At 44.0% G+C, this 16,618-nt stretch overlaps 1 pseudogene across 1 annotated transcript; it reads right to left on the reverse strand.

Annotated features, from left to right (window-relative positions):
• Positions 1-8,909: 8,909 nt before the first annotated feature.
• Positions 8,910-10,893, reverse strand: LOC309963813 (interferon alpha-8-like; annotated as a pseudogene). The gene is made up of 2 exons: positions 10,633-10,893; positions 8,910-10,285 (listed from the first exon to the last, which is right to left on the reverse strand). The product of its transcript is annotated as an interferon alpha-8-like (transcript).
• Positions 10,894-16,618: the final 5,725 nt, after the last annotated feature.

The raw sequence follows: 16,618 nt of genomic DNA on the forward strand, positions 1-16,618 counted from the left end.
GCTTCTGCAAGAGAGCCCCGGAACAGGTAAGGTTGAAATCTGCAGTTGAGCTTCTTCCCTTGTGGCAACTAGGTATACTCGTTAATGTAACAGAGATCATTTACTCCTGGGAGGCTGTTCCCCCGCCCCCCATCCCACCTCCAGGACTCAGGACCCCTTGGCCTTTGTTCTCTAGCTTGCAAGACCTGTTTTGCCCAAGACCGTTGTCTGGTCTTCTTTTCAGAATGACTGTACTCTTTTTTGTCTTCCTTTCTCACCATAGACATCGATATCAACCAAGGAATCCCACTTTCTTGGCCATGCAGTTCAGGAATGGCCTGGTAAAGATAAGTGCTGGTATTTCCACCTGCCTTCCAACCCTGCTGATGCCTTGCTAATTGAAAGGCTCCATTATTTGGCGCCGGCTGTGGGAACTGAGGGTGGACAGGCGGTATGGTACTGCGGGCCAGGACAGAAACCACAGGTAGGGGTGGTGTTATCTCAGAATGCTGTTAAGGCTTGTATTTTGCTTACTGGTCATGACCTCCCTGTATTGTATTGCTAGACTTCCTCGCTAGCCTGAGGGCAGGGAATCAGCTTGTGGACTAGGCCACCGTGGTGGCCAGGCTGCAAAATGAGTCTGATGGCTGGGTGTGCAGCGAGATGCCATGGGAAATCCACCTGGCTCATGCCGCCATGGGGGGGGCAACTGAAGACTCTTGCCTTCTTCCTGCCCTGTGTGCCAAGGGCCTAGCTTACTCTTGACACTTCTTAGCAGCTGTTGTGTGTATTGCATTTGTGGTATCTGGTTGCGGTGCGCCGCTATGTACCTGACCCCGGGGGTGTCTCGGAAGAGGGGCGGACGGAGATTGTAAGGGTCGTGTAGGGTGCGTAGGGGTGGGGTGTGTGGTCAGGACACTCAGGACGGCTGTTCTCTTGCTCCTTGTGCATCCCGTGCTAGACCAGTCCCTGCTTCACTCACACCCCGCTCACACCAACATGCTTGCCCCCTGCCCCACCACGTGATTGTTCTAAAGCTTAGGCCAAAACAGCTCGACCTGCTAGTTCATAAAAGGGAAATATCTGTGGTGGTGATGGTCATTAACCTGAGGGGTTGTGAGAGACCTGCCCCAGCTGCTGGTGTCCTTGGTAACTGATGAGCGAACCTGAGGTCAGTTCTCCCTAGAAATGGTAGTCTCCTGTGTCCGGGAGGAGTGGCAAACATGGCTGCCGGCCGATTGCTTTTCACGGCTGGGTGTTCTTTGAGGACCTTTTAATACAGACACGTAAGACCCCTGTCCAGTAGACCACTGATGTCTCTGCCACCGTCTCTGGGCTCTTTCTTCGGTCTGGAGATTGGGCAGCTATAAGGCTTGCAGGCCTGCAGGGTGCAGCTCAACAGTTGGCGAGCCAGCCAAGAAGCCCAGAGGCCGAGGATACTCCGGTGAGTGCTGAGATGTCGGGAAATAATGATGGATAACGGGGTAGGGTGGGGGGATAATCCCAAGGTGGCCATCCACTGGCAAGTGGGACCTGTGGCAGCTGTCTACCATGAGGCATGCCTTTCTCGACCCTTACACTGATGATATCCTGTTAACCTCAGAGGCTCTTTGCAGTTTAAAAGTAGCAGCCCTGTGCTTGTGGCCGATCTGACTGCCCGGGACTGGCTGGTGAAGGCAAAACGCGAGGACCTGGGTTTCCTATCAGATGGTTTGGGGGTTATCTGTTTGGGTAAAGGAGCGTACCCCCAACCCCAAACCCCTAAACAGTTAAAAGCCACAGGCTTCAGGGATATTAACTGAGGACAGGCTTGTGAATTGGGTGTGGCCACTTCCCCGGCAGGGTGTGGTTTGGGCCTTTGGCGATGGCAAAATACTAATACCCTGGTGCTCCTGGGCCCAGCTGTGGAAGGGGACAGAGCCATGATGCAGTGCGTTGGAACGACAGTTCTATGCAGTCTGCAGTGTCTTACAACAGGTGGAAGCCGTTACAGAAGGCTTCCGTGATGCGTAGAGCAACGCAAAGGACCACTCTTCAGGACCTAGAGTAGCTGTGGGAGAGAAACAGGACTCCCATTGTTACCGGGCCCTTTCCAGATTCTTGGGCAGCAATACCATAGAAATGATACCACTTCCACAAGACTCTTAGGCAAGCAAAGATTTTTATTAAAAGAGACAGCTTGTGCATAAGGGAGAAGGCTGGGGTGGGGGGCGGAGGAAAAAAAGCAGCTTCCTGAGTGGAAGGGGCGAGTTGCTTTTATAACAAAGGGGAGGGTTTGTCTCATGATCCCTGACAATTTCCAGAGATCGTCACACTTCTTCGTTCAGCAGCAGGAGGCTGCATGGTGGCGCTCAGGTTAGGGAACGCTTCTGGGAGGGGAAAGGAGGGCGTGAGGAGCTTCTGCAAGAGAGCCCCGGAACAGGTAAGGTTGAAATCTGCAGTTGAGCTTCTTCCCTTGTGGCAACTAGGTATACTCGTTAATGTAACAGAGATCCTCTTTTATTCCTGGGAGGATTTTGTCCCCCTCTCTGATCCCACCCCCAGAACTCAGGACCCCTTGGCCTTTGTTCTCTAGCTTGCAAGACCTGTTTTGCCCAAGACCGTTGTGTGGTCTTTTTTTCAGAATGACTGTACTCTTTCTTGTCTTCCTTTCTCACCATAGACATCGATAGCGACCAAGGAATCCCACTTTCTTGGCCATGCAGTTCAGGAATGGCCTGGTAAAGGTAAGCGCTGGTATTTCCACCTGCCTTCCAACCCTGCTGATGCCTTGCTAATTGAAAGGCTCCATTATTTGGCGCCGGCTGTGGGGACTGAGGGTGGACAGGCGGTATGGTACTGCAGGCCAGGACAGAAACCACAGGTAGGGTTGGTGTTATCTCAGAATGCTGTTAAGGCTTGTATTTTGCTTACTGGTCATGACCTCCCTGTATTGTATTGCTAGACTTCCTCGCTAGCCTGAGGGCAGGGAATCAGCTTGTGGACTGGGCCACCGTGGTGGCCAGGCTGCAAAATGAGTCTGATGGCTGGGTGTGCAGCGAGATGCCATGGGAAATCCACCTGGCTCATGCCGCCATGGGGGGGGGCAACTGAAGACTCTTGCCTTCTTCCTGCCCTGTGTGCCAAGGGCCTAGCTTACTCTTGACACTTCTTAGCAGCTGTTGTGTGTATTGCATTTGTGGTATCTGGTTGCGGTGCGCTGCTATGTACCTGACCCCGGGGGTGTCTCGGAAGAGGGGCGGACGGAGATTATAAGGGTCGTGTAGGGTGCGTAGGGGTGGGGTGTGTGGCCAGGACATTCAGGACGGCTGTTCTCTTGCTCTTCGTGCATCCCCCGCTAGACCAGCCCCCACTTCCCTCACACCCCACGCCCACCAGCGTGCTCGCCCCGGGCTCGCCTGATTGTTCTAATGCTTAGGCCAAAACGGCTCCACCTGCTAGCTCATAAAAGGGAAATATCAGTATCTGCTGTGATGTTGGTCATTAACCTGAGGGGTTGTGATGGAAGAGCCCCTGCTACTGGTTTCCTTGGTAACTGATGAGCCAATCTGATGAAAATTGCCTGTATAATAGTAGCTTCCCTCAAATAGGTAAAATTGCTGCCACGTCTTGCTTGCTGTCCACGGGGTGTCGCTGCAGGACCTTTTTCTTAAGATTCCCTGTCCAGTAAGACATTGATGTTTCCGCTGTCTGTGGGCTCTTTCTTAGGTCTTCAGGCTGGGCAGCCACGGGGCTTGGAGGCCTTCGGGGTGCAAACCAATACAAGCCTTTCCATATTTAAAGAGGAATGAAGTAGACCAACCTCAAGTTGGTGAGAAATGGCATAGTTTTCAAGGCACACATGGGGTGGGAGACAGCATTGTTGCTGTTCTTGGAAGATAAAATCTGTCAGTGTCTCGCTCTATTTCTCTTGCTGTATGGTTTTAAGTTGTGCGTTCTGCTCTTAGAGCGAAGACTATGAAATGTGTTTTTATCTTCCAGGAAGTCTTCAAAATCAATTCTTTTGATAATCTTATTTCAAGGGACTTGGGTACAAGATGTGTTCCCATTGCTGAGGTTTTTTTAATTTACTTTTTTTATGCTTTGATGCCAGTATTTCTTTTTTTTTAACATCTTTATTGGAGTATAATTGCTTTATAATGTTGTGTTAGTTTCTGCTGTATAACAAAATGAATCAGCTACACATATACATATATCCCCATATCTCCTCCCTCTTGAGTCTCCCTCCCACCCTCCGTATCCCACCCCTCTAGGTGGTCACAACAATGCTGAGTTTTTAATGTACAATATGTCTACACTATAGCTATGAGAATATTATGGACAGACCTAAATCTCTGGACCTTTTTTCTTGTCACATTAGTTGAAGCAAACAGCTTTTCTCAAATCTTTCAGATATTTTTTGAACAGTTAAAAACATTACTTATATGCATAAAGTAAAAGGGAGCATGTTCCACCCTCACCCTCCAAAAAAATTAGTAGCCTCCAAAAAAATTAACACCAAATCTCTTCTCTCTGACCACTAACAGCACAGTTGGAAGACTGTGCTAGTTCTGTCTGGATGCTCCCACGTGACTTTCTTTCCTGGAGTTGTAATGAGGCCCAGCTAGACGCCCCAGGATCAGCTCTATAGTTAACCCAAGTCAGGTTTCCTAACTTGCAGCAAGTGAGAGTACTCACCATGAAGAACCATGATGAGGCTCAGTAGGAAGGAGGGATAACAGGATTTGTACATGGTTTGAGCTTGGGTTACCTGATTCTAAGGAACTCAGGGAAGAGGGTGTCAGCTCAGGATTAAAATGTATGAGCTCATGTGAACTAGTGTTTTTTCTAGAGAACACAGTGGAACTTGGGGAACACAGTGGAGCTTGGGGAGTCCTTGCTGCCTTTTTTTTTTTTTTTTTTTTTTTATTTTTGTCTGTGTTGGGTCTTTGTTTCTGTGCAAGGACTTTCTCTAGTTACGGCGAGCGGGGGTGACTCTTTGGTGCCGTGTGTGGGCTTCTCATTGCGGTGGCTTCTGTCACTGCAGAGCACGGGCTCTAGCACACGGGCTTCAGTAGTTGTGGCATGCGGGCTCAGTAGTTGTGGCACATGGGCTTAGTTGCTCCACGGCACGTGGGATCTTCCCTGACCACGGCTCGAACCCATGTCCCCTGCATTGGTAGGCGGATTCTTAACCAATGCACCACCAGGGAAATCCTGTTTGGGTCATCTTTGATTTCTTTCATCAGTGTCTTATAGTTTTCTGAGTACAGATCTTCTGCCTCCTTAGGTAGGTTTATTCCTAGGTGTTTTATTGTTTTTGATCTGATGGTAAATGGGATTGTCTTCTTGATTTCTCTTTCTAATCTTTCATTGTTAGTTTATAGGAATACAAGAGATTTCTGTGTATTAAGTTTGTATCCTGCAACTTTACCAAATTCATTGATGAGCTCTAGTAGTTTTCTAGTAGCATCTTTAGGATTTTCTCTGTATAGTATCATGTCATCTGCAAACAGTGACAGTTTTACTTCTTTTCTCATTTGGATTCCTTTTATTTCTTATTCTTCTCTGATTGCTGTGGCTAGGACTTCCAAGGTTATGTTGAATAATAGTGGTGAGAGTGGACCTCCTTGTCTTGTTCCTGATCTTATAGGAAATGCTTTCAGTTATTCACCATTGAGAGTGATATTTGCTGTGGGTTTCTTGTATATGGTCTTTATTATGTTGAGGTAGGTTCCATCTATGCCCACTTTGTGGAGAGTTTTCTTCATAAATGGGTGTTGAATTTTGGCAAAAGATTTTTCTGTATCTATTGAGATGATCATATGCTTTTTATTCTTCAACTTGTTGATGTGGTGTATCACACTGATTGATAAGCTATTGAATTTTAATTTAACTTTACAAATAAGTTTTCAGAGTGACTTTTAATTACTATATTTACTTATATAAACAGGAATGTAGCAAACTACATATTCAAATAAAATTTATAAACTTTATAGTACTACCAAGGTATAGATATACTTAAAAATCATTCAAAACTGCTCAAAATCATTGAAATTTTAAAATTATTTTCTTGGGCTTCCCTGGTGGCGCAGTGGTTGAGAGTCCGCGTGCCTAGCAGGGGACACGGGTTCGTGCCCCGGTCCCAGAAGATCCCACATGCTGCGGAGTGGCTGGGCCCGTAAGCCATGGCCGTTGAGCCTGCGCATCCGGAGCCTGTGCTGTGCAACGGGACAGGCCACAACAGCTAGAGGCCCGTGTACTGCAAAAAAAAAAAAAAAAGTTATTGTCTTAATATTTATTTTTAGATACTTAACTTTTAATTTTGCTTCATATCATACAATAAAATTTTTTCAGAAAATACTTCTTAATTTCACTGCTGCTAGATATTCATCTAGATATTGTAAACATTTTTTTCTGTTAAGCACTTGCTGTAATTATGGATGTGTTGAACAACTTCAGTAGAATTAAATGATAAAATATAACCTTTTTTGTATTTAATATGCAAATACAATTTTCTAGTTGTATTTAATTCCCATAGCACAAATGATACTGAGACTCAAACATAAGCAACATCCACAAGACAGCCAATGGGAGCTCAGAAGTAAGTAAAGGCCACCTCTCACAATATTACTTTGAGATCAAGCAAATGATGGAGAGAAAGTCCTCCAGTGAGCCATCAAGTCACCATAGTGTGGAGCACTGATCGTGTATGCAGTTTGTTTATCTTCCATGAACTCAGTGTCAAGGCTTCTTGTATGTATGATACACAAGAAAACCCAAAGACAAAAATGAATACTAAGGAATAAGATTTTGTTGTATAGGGTTAAGCTTTGGAGTGCCACAGCATTGTAATAGCAAAATTTGTCATATCCCTAAAAACTAATGTTTGTACCCATGGAACCAGTTAGCATCCCCAGTGAGAATGCATGATTTAGCAGTCATCATCAATTTAAATCTTTCTCTCTATTTTTGCATTAAATTTCAAATTTCCTTAAGGACTTTTAGAGGTGCCAATCCAAGTCTATCCTTTTCAAACAAAAGGAAACCATCTTCATAATTAATTTAGAACCGAATAAATATTATGTCGTGGAAAGAATTGACTTTCAGCTCCAATCTTTAATACTTTTTATTTTGCAGTGGAAGTTATGTTGCTTCAGCCCTCTACATTCCCATCTTCAAACAATAGGTATGTGACCATCTTTGGCAAATCAGCTCTGTAGTAACTGGACTCTGTCTTCTTCTCTGCGGTATCATGGGCACCAGGCACAGTGTAATCACTCAACAGGTAGTTTTAACTAAAGCAGTTTCTTAGATTTTCTCCTCCTACTGGAAGGCATTTGCAAATGACCAAGCTGTTTTGCTTCATCAGGGCCATATTTGCTGGGATTATAATCGAAATGGCTAATATTTCCACTCTTCCCTTACTGGTATCAGTCATGCCTACTGAGTTTATTGCTAAAACCACTAGGATTATGTTTCCTTTAAGGTGCATATGGTTCTGGGGATTCAAGTTGCAGCACAATTTTCACCCTTTGCCTGGCACTATATTAAACTCATGAGGATGGCCTCATCTCTGATTTGCCCTCTACTAGGTTATAATAGAAAAGAACTAGCCTGGTGTCATATTCAGAGGCACCTATCTGAACTCAGACTCTTCCTGAATCTCACAGCTCACAGTAACCAGACACATATTACTCCTTAGTGGATCTTTATTGATGTGGCAATTACTACGTTTCTCCTGAGAATCTTTGGAGACTCTTCACAAAGAATGATGAGTGATCTGTTGCATCCTGTATCTACGTTCCATTCCATGTGAGAGTAGATTCCTTTCAGTTTGATTTCCAAAATTTGGCCAGTAATAACTAAAGCATGACTTCAGGTCCAAAACCATGAGTTTGGATTCTGAGTCCTTGGTCTGCTCTCTTTTCCTGCTAACCTGCCCTTTCATCTTTATTTACTCAGCATGAATGTATTCTTACTTCTAAATGACAGGTATGTAGCCTTTAAAGACCTTTATGTTCTTAAGGTTTGGTACCCCACAAGATTCATTGAAGTCCTAATCCCCAAAGTGATGGTGTTAGGTGGTGGGCCCTTTGGGAGGTGATTAGGTCATGAGGATGGAAGCCTCACAATTAGAATTAGTGCCCTTTTAAAAGAGGTCTCAGGCAAATCCCCCAGTCTCTGCCAAGGAGAAGTGGACAGTGTGTGACCTGGAAGCAGGCTTTCAGCAGAACTGGACCACGCTGACACCCAGATCTTGGATTTCCAGACTATGGAACTGTGAGTAGTTTCTGCTCTTTACAAACTACCCAGTCTATGCTATTTTGTTGAAGATGCCCAAATAGTAAGACATGTCCTGTCCTATTGTATCCTCAGAATACCTTCCAGGAGTGTGTAAAATACCTAAAGGGAGAGACACCATCTTACCCAACCCCGTTTCCTAGACAGCTAGTCCCTATCATTTCAGGAGCTCAATCATATATTTGATAGATATGATGTGAAAGGACAGTAATCTATAGACACTTTAAAATCCTTTGTGGTTCTACAAGGGAAGTTACAATGGAATATTGTGTGAGGTATTTTTTAAAAGACTTTGCAGCACTATTTTCTTCAAGTTCGCATTTTCAGTATTTAGCAGATAAGGATGAGAATCACGGGCCTGGACATGAATGGAAGACCCACTCTCCACTTTTAGTTCAGTCATCCTCAAGTACTTTCAAGGAGCTACGTGGCCCTACTTTTCTTGTCTCTCTCAGGCAAAAAGGAAACAACTTGTGTCTACACTTGCAGATATTTTCCTTGTTAGTCTGTGCCTTTGGGAATGAACTTGAATGCTTCTTTCAAAGAGTCAATCACGCTGTGAACTCTAATGAGTGACATCCATGTCATCATACCTAAGTTGAAATTGTGGAGTCAGACCCCAGGTCAACTTTTTTTTATAATGTGGGTGGAAGCAAGAACATTGTTTTGGTTTCTTTTCTCTAGAATGTCATTAGTACAAATAGTATAAAAATGAAAAGTGGTCTTATTCATTGAACTTGTCTCCTCTTCCATTAGTCACCCAATAACTTCCCAACTTCTTTGCACTTAGATTCCCATGATAATAAATTCAGGCCAACTAATGTGGGCGGAGGTGATATTGCCCTATACTGTCTTGGCCCTTGAAAACATCCCATGTAATCCCCATACTTTTTCCTTTACCACTGAGTGGAATAGACTCACACCCCACAAATCGGAAATCACACGTTGAATAGAGCAACGCCACACAATAGAGGGCACCCATGTCCCTACATCACTGTTTAGAGGAGGCCAGCTAGAAAATTCATCTGATTAGGAATGCCTGCATTTTTCTCTTAAGGATGGAAAGATAAATTTCTATGATGACCCAATTACTGACATCTTTCTGTTTCTCTGTGACAGCAGCTAGCACGAAATTAACTGACAAATGTGTTGAACAGCATACTATGCTAACAACCTTTCCATTTTAAAATAAACGTCATAGTTGGGAATCCAAATACCCTCCAGATGTTAAACAGATTTTAGAAAGCACATTGTAAAATTACTTGTATAAGAAGATAGATTGTGTTCTTCTTTGTAAATATATTTTTGTAAACTCGTGACACTTCAGATATTTTTCAACATGTGCAGAAATATGAGTGGACGTATCTTAGAGGACTAAACAGACAATAATCATTTGATTAGAAGTGTCACAGGTGTACCTTTCTTCTTTATTTGTTGACAGTAATTGGAGAATTATTACATGAGAGAAAGGAACACTTTAATTTCTCCTCTGATAACCTCCCAGGCACAGGGGCTCTATTCCTTTTCCTTCAGATAGAGATGGATTCTTTGGAAATATTTCGGGACAACAATTCCCAAATATGGACAGTCCAGATTGTCATTTTCCACTTGCTTATGCAGTAGTTCCAAGGTGTGATCAAGGCTAGAGGGTAGTTTATGGAGTAGGGTGTTGTTCCAAGCAGCTTGGCTTTCCTCCTTGTTGAAGAGGTTACCATCTGCTGGAGCGTCAGATGGTGGTAGCCGGTGCCTTGAGTTGTCAGGATTTCTGTGATATTCCCTCTTTTCCAAGGAAATTTGAAGTCGGTTCTGTTCTCTAGGCATGACTGAAACGGGATCTTCTTCATCTGTCTCAAAAGTATGAAGAGTTCCCTGTTCTGTAGGCTCTGGATCCAAGGCAAGTTCCAGCCAAGAGGGCGAGCAGGGATGGAGCAGAGAGTATCACTCCCGCCACTAACAAATAGATCTGGGCTTTTGAGAATTTCAGTGATTCAGCCGCTGGCCGCGAGGGGGCGCGCGGGCACCACTAAATAATTAGCGGGAAGGTTCCTTCCCTGGAACCCGGGACAGCGCGCTTCTCTAGGCGGCAGCGACAGGGCGCCTGATGTCTTTTGATGGGTTCGGCTAGGGAAACGCTGACTTATGAGAGTTTACAGTTTCCGCGGTTTGGGCAGCGCGAGAGAAAGTTGAGTTGCATCCTCACGGAGCAGCTTTATACTGATTTAATAGTGAGAAAAAAACTTCTGTTTTCGCGATGCTGAGTTCTCAAGTGGGAGGCTTGTCGCGGCCGCGCCAGCGACAATTTTGTCTGGTTGGAAGCTGGAACCTTGCATTTTCGGGCTTTCTCCTGAGTATTGTGCTTTATTTTCGCACAGAAACTTGAGCGAGATCATTTTTGGGCAAGAAGCCGTTTTCTGAGGGGTTTGAAGCTGGGAAGCGAGTTGGGGCCGATTTTACAGATTCGGGCTCGTTTCTGGCGCTGTGCTGCGACGGCTCAGAGAAAGGGGAACGCGGCGGCGGCGATGGGACGCCCGGACGGTGTTGGGGACGCCCTGGGGGTGAGTCGGAGCACGGCCAGCACCGGGGCCGAGGACGCGGGAACTGAGCGCCCCTGTAGATTCTCTGGGACTTCATGGAGTCTTTCAAGGATACAGCGTTAACGTGGGGGAGGAAGTACTGAATAACTGAAAAGTAGGAACATTAAAAACTCAGAGGGGGCTTCCCTGGTGGCGCAGGGGTTGAGAGTCCGCCTGCCGATGCAGGGGGCGCGGGTTCGTGCCCTGGTCCGGGAAGATCCCACATGCCACGGAGCGGCTGGGCCCGTGAGCCATGGCCCCAGGGCCTGCGCGTCCGGAGCCTGTGCTCCGCAACGGGAGAGGCCGCAGCAGTGAGAGGCCCGCCTACCGTAGAAAGGAAAAAAAAAAAAAAAAAACTCACAGCATTTTATTTTTTATATTTTTAAATTAAACTTATATTGCTTGACTTAAATATTTTAGAATTTTTTATATTTTAAGATTTTCTGAAAATATTTATATCTTGAAGGTAGGATATTAAAATATATGGGTATTAAAACAGCATTTTATTAAACTATTTAAACTATAGTTTCTTTATACTAAAACAAGAATTTAATATAATTTTACTTTCCTAGCTTTAATGGAAGCAAACTCATTAATATTTTCAAGACTACTTCTTTGCCTGTTTGAGAGAACTGCAGTATTTGACAAGTTCTTGTGACTCTGTGACAGTCTTAAATAATTTTTATTTAACTCGAGTTTCTGAAACCCCTTTCTCAGGACTTCAGCTTGACTGTAGTGTAGAAAGAAGAGTTATTAGTGTCCTGTACAAGCAGCTGAGGACATTTACCAGGTCTGATCTTCTCATTTTCTCTGGTAAGAATTTTATAGACTAAACAGAAATTACCCAAATTTCACTGGCAACGTGAAGCCTTCCTCTGTAAGACTGTCAGCGTCATCCAAATGCAGGGTCATTTCTGTCTTTATTTAAAATTTTGACATTTTCTTTAGCATGTATGTTGTGGTGTTTTCATTTTTATATATTGCGTTAAAATATGATTTATCTTGATCGCTTAGATTTGGTGCCTTCTTACATTCCATGCTTGAGGGAAGCCCTCCCTTTCTTTACCCAAATAGCCAGGAAATAGCTTTCGAAGTAACGTTGTGACCTTCCATAGCTAAAAATATAGGAATGGCCCATTTCTCGTCACCCTCTGCCCCATGTACATTTTATAACCCATTTCCTGGTCCCCATAACATTTAAAAACACCTTTGTCTTAAAATAATATCACCAGAGGTGGTCTGAGACTGAGGATGAGGGAAGGGACTGTTTATCTCACTTATACTATTCACAGAGCATCCATTTCTCCTCGATGCTGGTTCTCTGCAAATGTTTCAAGTGCTGTAGGATTTCTCTCCTTAATGTACCAGACACTGCTCTAGGCCTGGAAACTCGGGCTTTGCTCCTTCGCAGTCCAGAAGGCAACCCCTCTCCTGCAGTTTGCAATTGGGGCCTCAACACGCAGACCCCTGACAGTGTTAAGGGAGCGGCAGTCAAAGCCTCTCTTGGCGGGGCTGATCATGGACTCTACAAGTTACTATATGTCACATTAATGCTAAAGGCAGATATGTTCACTAAATTCAGATTCTCAGACTATAATTTGCAAACTTCGCTTCATTTAACCTTTACATTTGCCTGTGTGACAACTGCTTGAGTTGTCTCAGTTTTTTAGAAGAGGAAATCGAAATCTGATGTCATTTAAATTCAGGAGCCCCAGATTTTTGTCAGAGTGGAGCCTTCTGCTGCTCCTAGGCCCTCCTCTTCATCAGGTCTGAGTACTGGCCCTCAGCTGCACTGAGCACGTGGTGCTTCCCTCATCCTAATCCTGCCTCTAAAGTCTGTCTTCCCTGCTCCCTGGAGGGCGGTCACCATCCCTACCTTACTTTTCTGGAATCCACATTGCCAAGCACATTGTCACATATATATGTGGTGAGCACACTTTTGGTGACAGAAGGAAGAGAATGGTATGAATTAGCCCTTGGTGTTAACATTTATGCCACTCTTATCCGTAGACTATGTCTGGAAACAGGAGCTATGACTCCTATAAAGTCATGTGGAAGAATTCAAATCTAATGTTCTAGCTCCTCAAAGGGGACATGGAGAGAGGCGAGGCTAGTTGTATTTTGGTGCATTAGAAAGCATGAGCATACAGTAAAATGTCAAATGCCTAAGTACTCTTATTAGAATTTAAAAAGACACAGATTGAGACTCAGATTTTATTTCAACCTTGGGTCTCATTTGGATGAGTACACCCTACTGGATTGATACTCTGTCCTTTTCCATGAATGTTTAATTTCCAGCGTAATAAATAAAAGAAGCGTTGAAGTTGGGACATTATCTGTTGCCGATAAATTCAAGAGAAATTGGAACAACTTGGAAACAACATTGGCATAAGTACAGAATTGAGAACCTTGTACTATTTAAGAATCTCATTTGCAGGCAGGTACTCAGAGCAGCTGGATACAGGCTCCCACAGCCAGACACCTGCATCACCAGGCTCACCGGGGCCTGCCACCCTCCTCACTGAGGTCACCCAGGATGATGTTCTCCAGCCCTGTCTGCACCCTTAGCTATGACCAGCCCCGTACCACGGCCTGTCAAAGCAGGAGACCCTCACAAGTTCTGCACCTAATGGAAGAATCTTTCCATTGTTTTCCTGCCTGAAGGACAAGAAGGTTTTCAGGTTCCTCCAGGAGCAGCCAGTTGCAAATAGCTCAGGCCACCTCTTTCCCCATGCGGTAATCTAGCAGATCTTCAACTTTTTCAGCAAAGAGGGATGATAATCCTCATTGGACTGATCAGCAGCTAGAATTGTTGGAGACCTGTTTGGTGCAGAAAATGGAGATGGAAAGACTTTCTGAGCAATGAGGACTCCAGCCAGACTTTGAAGAACTCCTTCCAAAGTACCAGGCTCAGGGAATTCCCTGGTGCTCCAGTGGTTTGGACTCGGCGCCTTCACTGCTGTGACTCGGATTCAGTCCCTGATCCGACAAGCCGCTGGACGTGTCCAAAAACAACAAAAAGGACAAAAAAATAAAACCCAAAATAAACACAAAGTACCAGGGTCGATCTGAGAAGCAAAGTACACAACTGCTGTGCCTGGGACATTGTCATACTGGAAGTTAAGACATGAAAATTAGTAAATGCTTTCTTTGTATTAATAAGCTCATCAGAAAACTCAGGAAGTCGAAAAGGAGAATTAAGCTTCCACAGTATGTCTCATCTACAGTCCTCCCTCAGTACCCGAGGGGGAGAGTTTCCAGGAACTCCACGGATACCGTGTGGATCTTCAAGTTCCTTATATAAGATGGTATAGTATTTGCATATAACCTACATACATCTCCCATATACTTTAAATCACCTCTAGATTACTTATAATACCTAATACAATGTAATTGCTATAAATAGTTGATGGCACGTGGCAAATTCAAGCTTTGATTTTGGAACTTTCTGGAATTTTTTTTTCAAATATTTTCAACCTGTAGTGGTTGAACCCATGTATTTGGAGGGCTACTGCACTTATTAGTGGCCCCAATCTTGTAAATATTTACTCAGTTCAAAGACTGTTTTGTCTGCTTCCGTTAAAAAATATATTGAGTCATTTTGGCAGATTTTTATCAATAATAAAAAACTGTAGTTTGAATACAAAGAAATTCCATTTTAATTTATAATAATTAGTATTTATTATCTTAGGATAATTGCTATATTTGCAAATTTTACTATTTATGTTATAATATGAGAAGCTTTGCCTTTTGTTTTATTTGGCTTTGTGGGGCTGCTTTAATCTATATATTAAGTGCTCAGTCTTAACTTTTTTTTTTTGGCCGCGCGCAGCACATGGGATCTTAGTTCCCTGAGCAGGGATCACACCCATGCCCGCTGCTGTGGAACCACAGTCTTAACTGCTGGACCGCCAGGGAAGTCCGCTGAATCTTACTTTTGCTTTTATTTTCTTATTTTTTTATTGGAGTATAATTGCTTTAAAATGTTGTGTTAGTTTCTGCTGTACAATGAAGTGAATCAGGTATATGTCTACAAATATCCCCTCCCTCTTGGACCTCCCTCCCACCCCCTCCCCCATCCCACCTAGGTCATCACAGAGCACCGAGCTGAGCTCCCTGTGCCAAACAGCAGGTTCCCCCTAGCTATCTGTTTTACACATAGTAGTGTATATACATCAATCCTAATCTCCCAGTTTATCCCACCCTCCCCTTACCCCTCCACCATGTCCACACATCTGTTCTCTATGTCTGTGTCTCTATTCCTGCCCTGCAAATAGGTTCACCTGTACCATTTTTCTAGATTCCACATATATGCATTAATATACGATATTTGTTTATCTCTTTCCGGCTTACTTCACTCTTTTGCTTTTAAAGAGGTACAGAGTGCCCTTAAACCTTCAGTCACCCATAAAATCCAAAAGGCACATAAATAGTTTCGTTAATTCTGTTTATGTTTTTGCCGATATCCCAGTAGGAACTGAAAGGAAATGCCATGTTTTGATGCCATTTCTTTCCTGGAAACTTGAACTTGCCACCATGGGAAACCACTACTTCAGCCAGCAAACATGGAATCGCCACACAGAGCCTATATCTTCTCATTTTTCACTCTGGATCAAAATGTCACACAGGTGCTTCAGATTGGCAAAGTCTTATTCAAGTGCCTGCATTCTACCTGCAAATGAGGCTAGAAATTTGCATTGGGTCTCCTACATTGGTAAATTAGTGTTCTATTGATGCATAATTAATAACCTATAAATTTAGTGGCGTTAACCACTAGTCTATTACCTAACAGTTTTTATGAATCAAGAATCTGAGAGCCCTTTCAGTGGGCTCAGGGTCTCTCATGAGGTGGCGGTCAAGATGTCAGCTGGCCTGCAGTCACCTGAAGGCTTGACTTGGGTTGGAGGATCTGCTTCTAACATGGGTCATTCACATGACCACTGGCAGGAAGCCTCAGTTCCTCATCACAGTCACCTGAGCCCCTCCACTAAGCTCTGTGATGTGTCCTCACAACAGCTGGCTTCTACCAAAGTGAGTGATCAAAACTAGAAGTGGAGAAGGCAGTAAATTGTTTTATGACAGAGTCTTATAAGTTACACACCATCACTTCAACCTGTGTTGTGTATTGATTAGAAGGAAGTTGCTACATCAAGCACATAGTGAAGGGAAGGGACAGGAAAGAGTATGAGACAGTCTGTGAATATATTTCAAAACAACTGCAATGAAAGAAATAGGATTCATAAGGTAGGCATATCCCTTCATGTAGAAAGGCTGTTGTACAGATGATGGGTGGCCATGAGTATGATGTCAGAAGAAGAATCTGTGATGATTTATTGGCTATGGGCTTTGAGGAAGTTGAGAACTCAATGATAATGTCCATGTCTCTATCTTGGGCTGCAGAATGATTGGGGCCCATTCACACAAGGAACATAGAAGGGCGAGAAAGTTTGGAAAATATGTATTCAATTTTGAACACGTGAAGTGGAGATATTCTAGATATTCTAGCATGTAGAAATATGGATCTAATGTTTGGAGATAAGATTCTAGGGAAAGACATGCATATGAAGGTCACAGTTCCACATTTGGAACTATTTGGGAGGTTGAGAGTGTATGTGCAGAGAGGATGAAGTGTGGGACTAGCACGGAATTTTGAGGAACACCAATTCCCTAAGATGAGAGGGAGCAGTCAACAAAGGAAGGAGAGGAGGAGGGGCAGAAAAGCAGAGGGTGGTGGTGACACGGACACCGGATGAGTGTCAGACCTTAAGATGGAGGGCGTGGTA

Source organism: Leucopleurus acutus, assembly GCF_964270905.1.
Source record: "Leucopleurus acutus genome assembly, chromosome: 7".
Taxonomy (NCBI): Eukaryota; Metazoa; Chordata; class Mammalia; order Artiodactyla; family Delphinidae; genus Leucopleurus; species Leucopleurus acutus.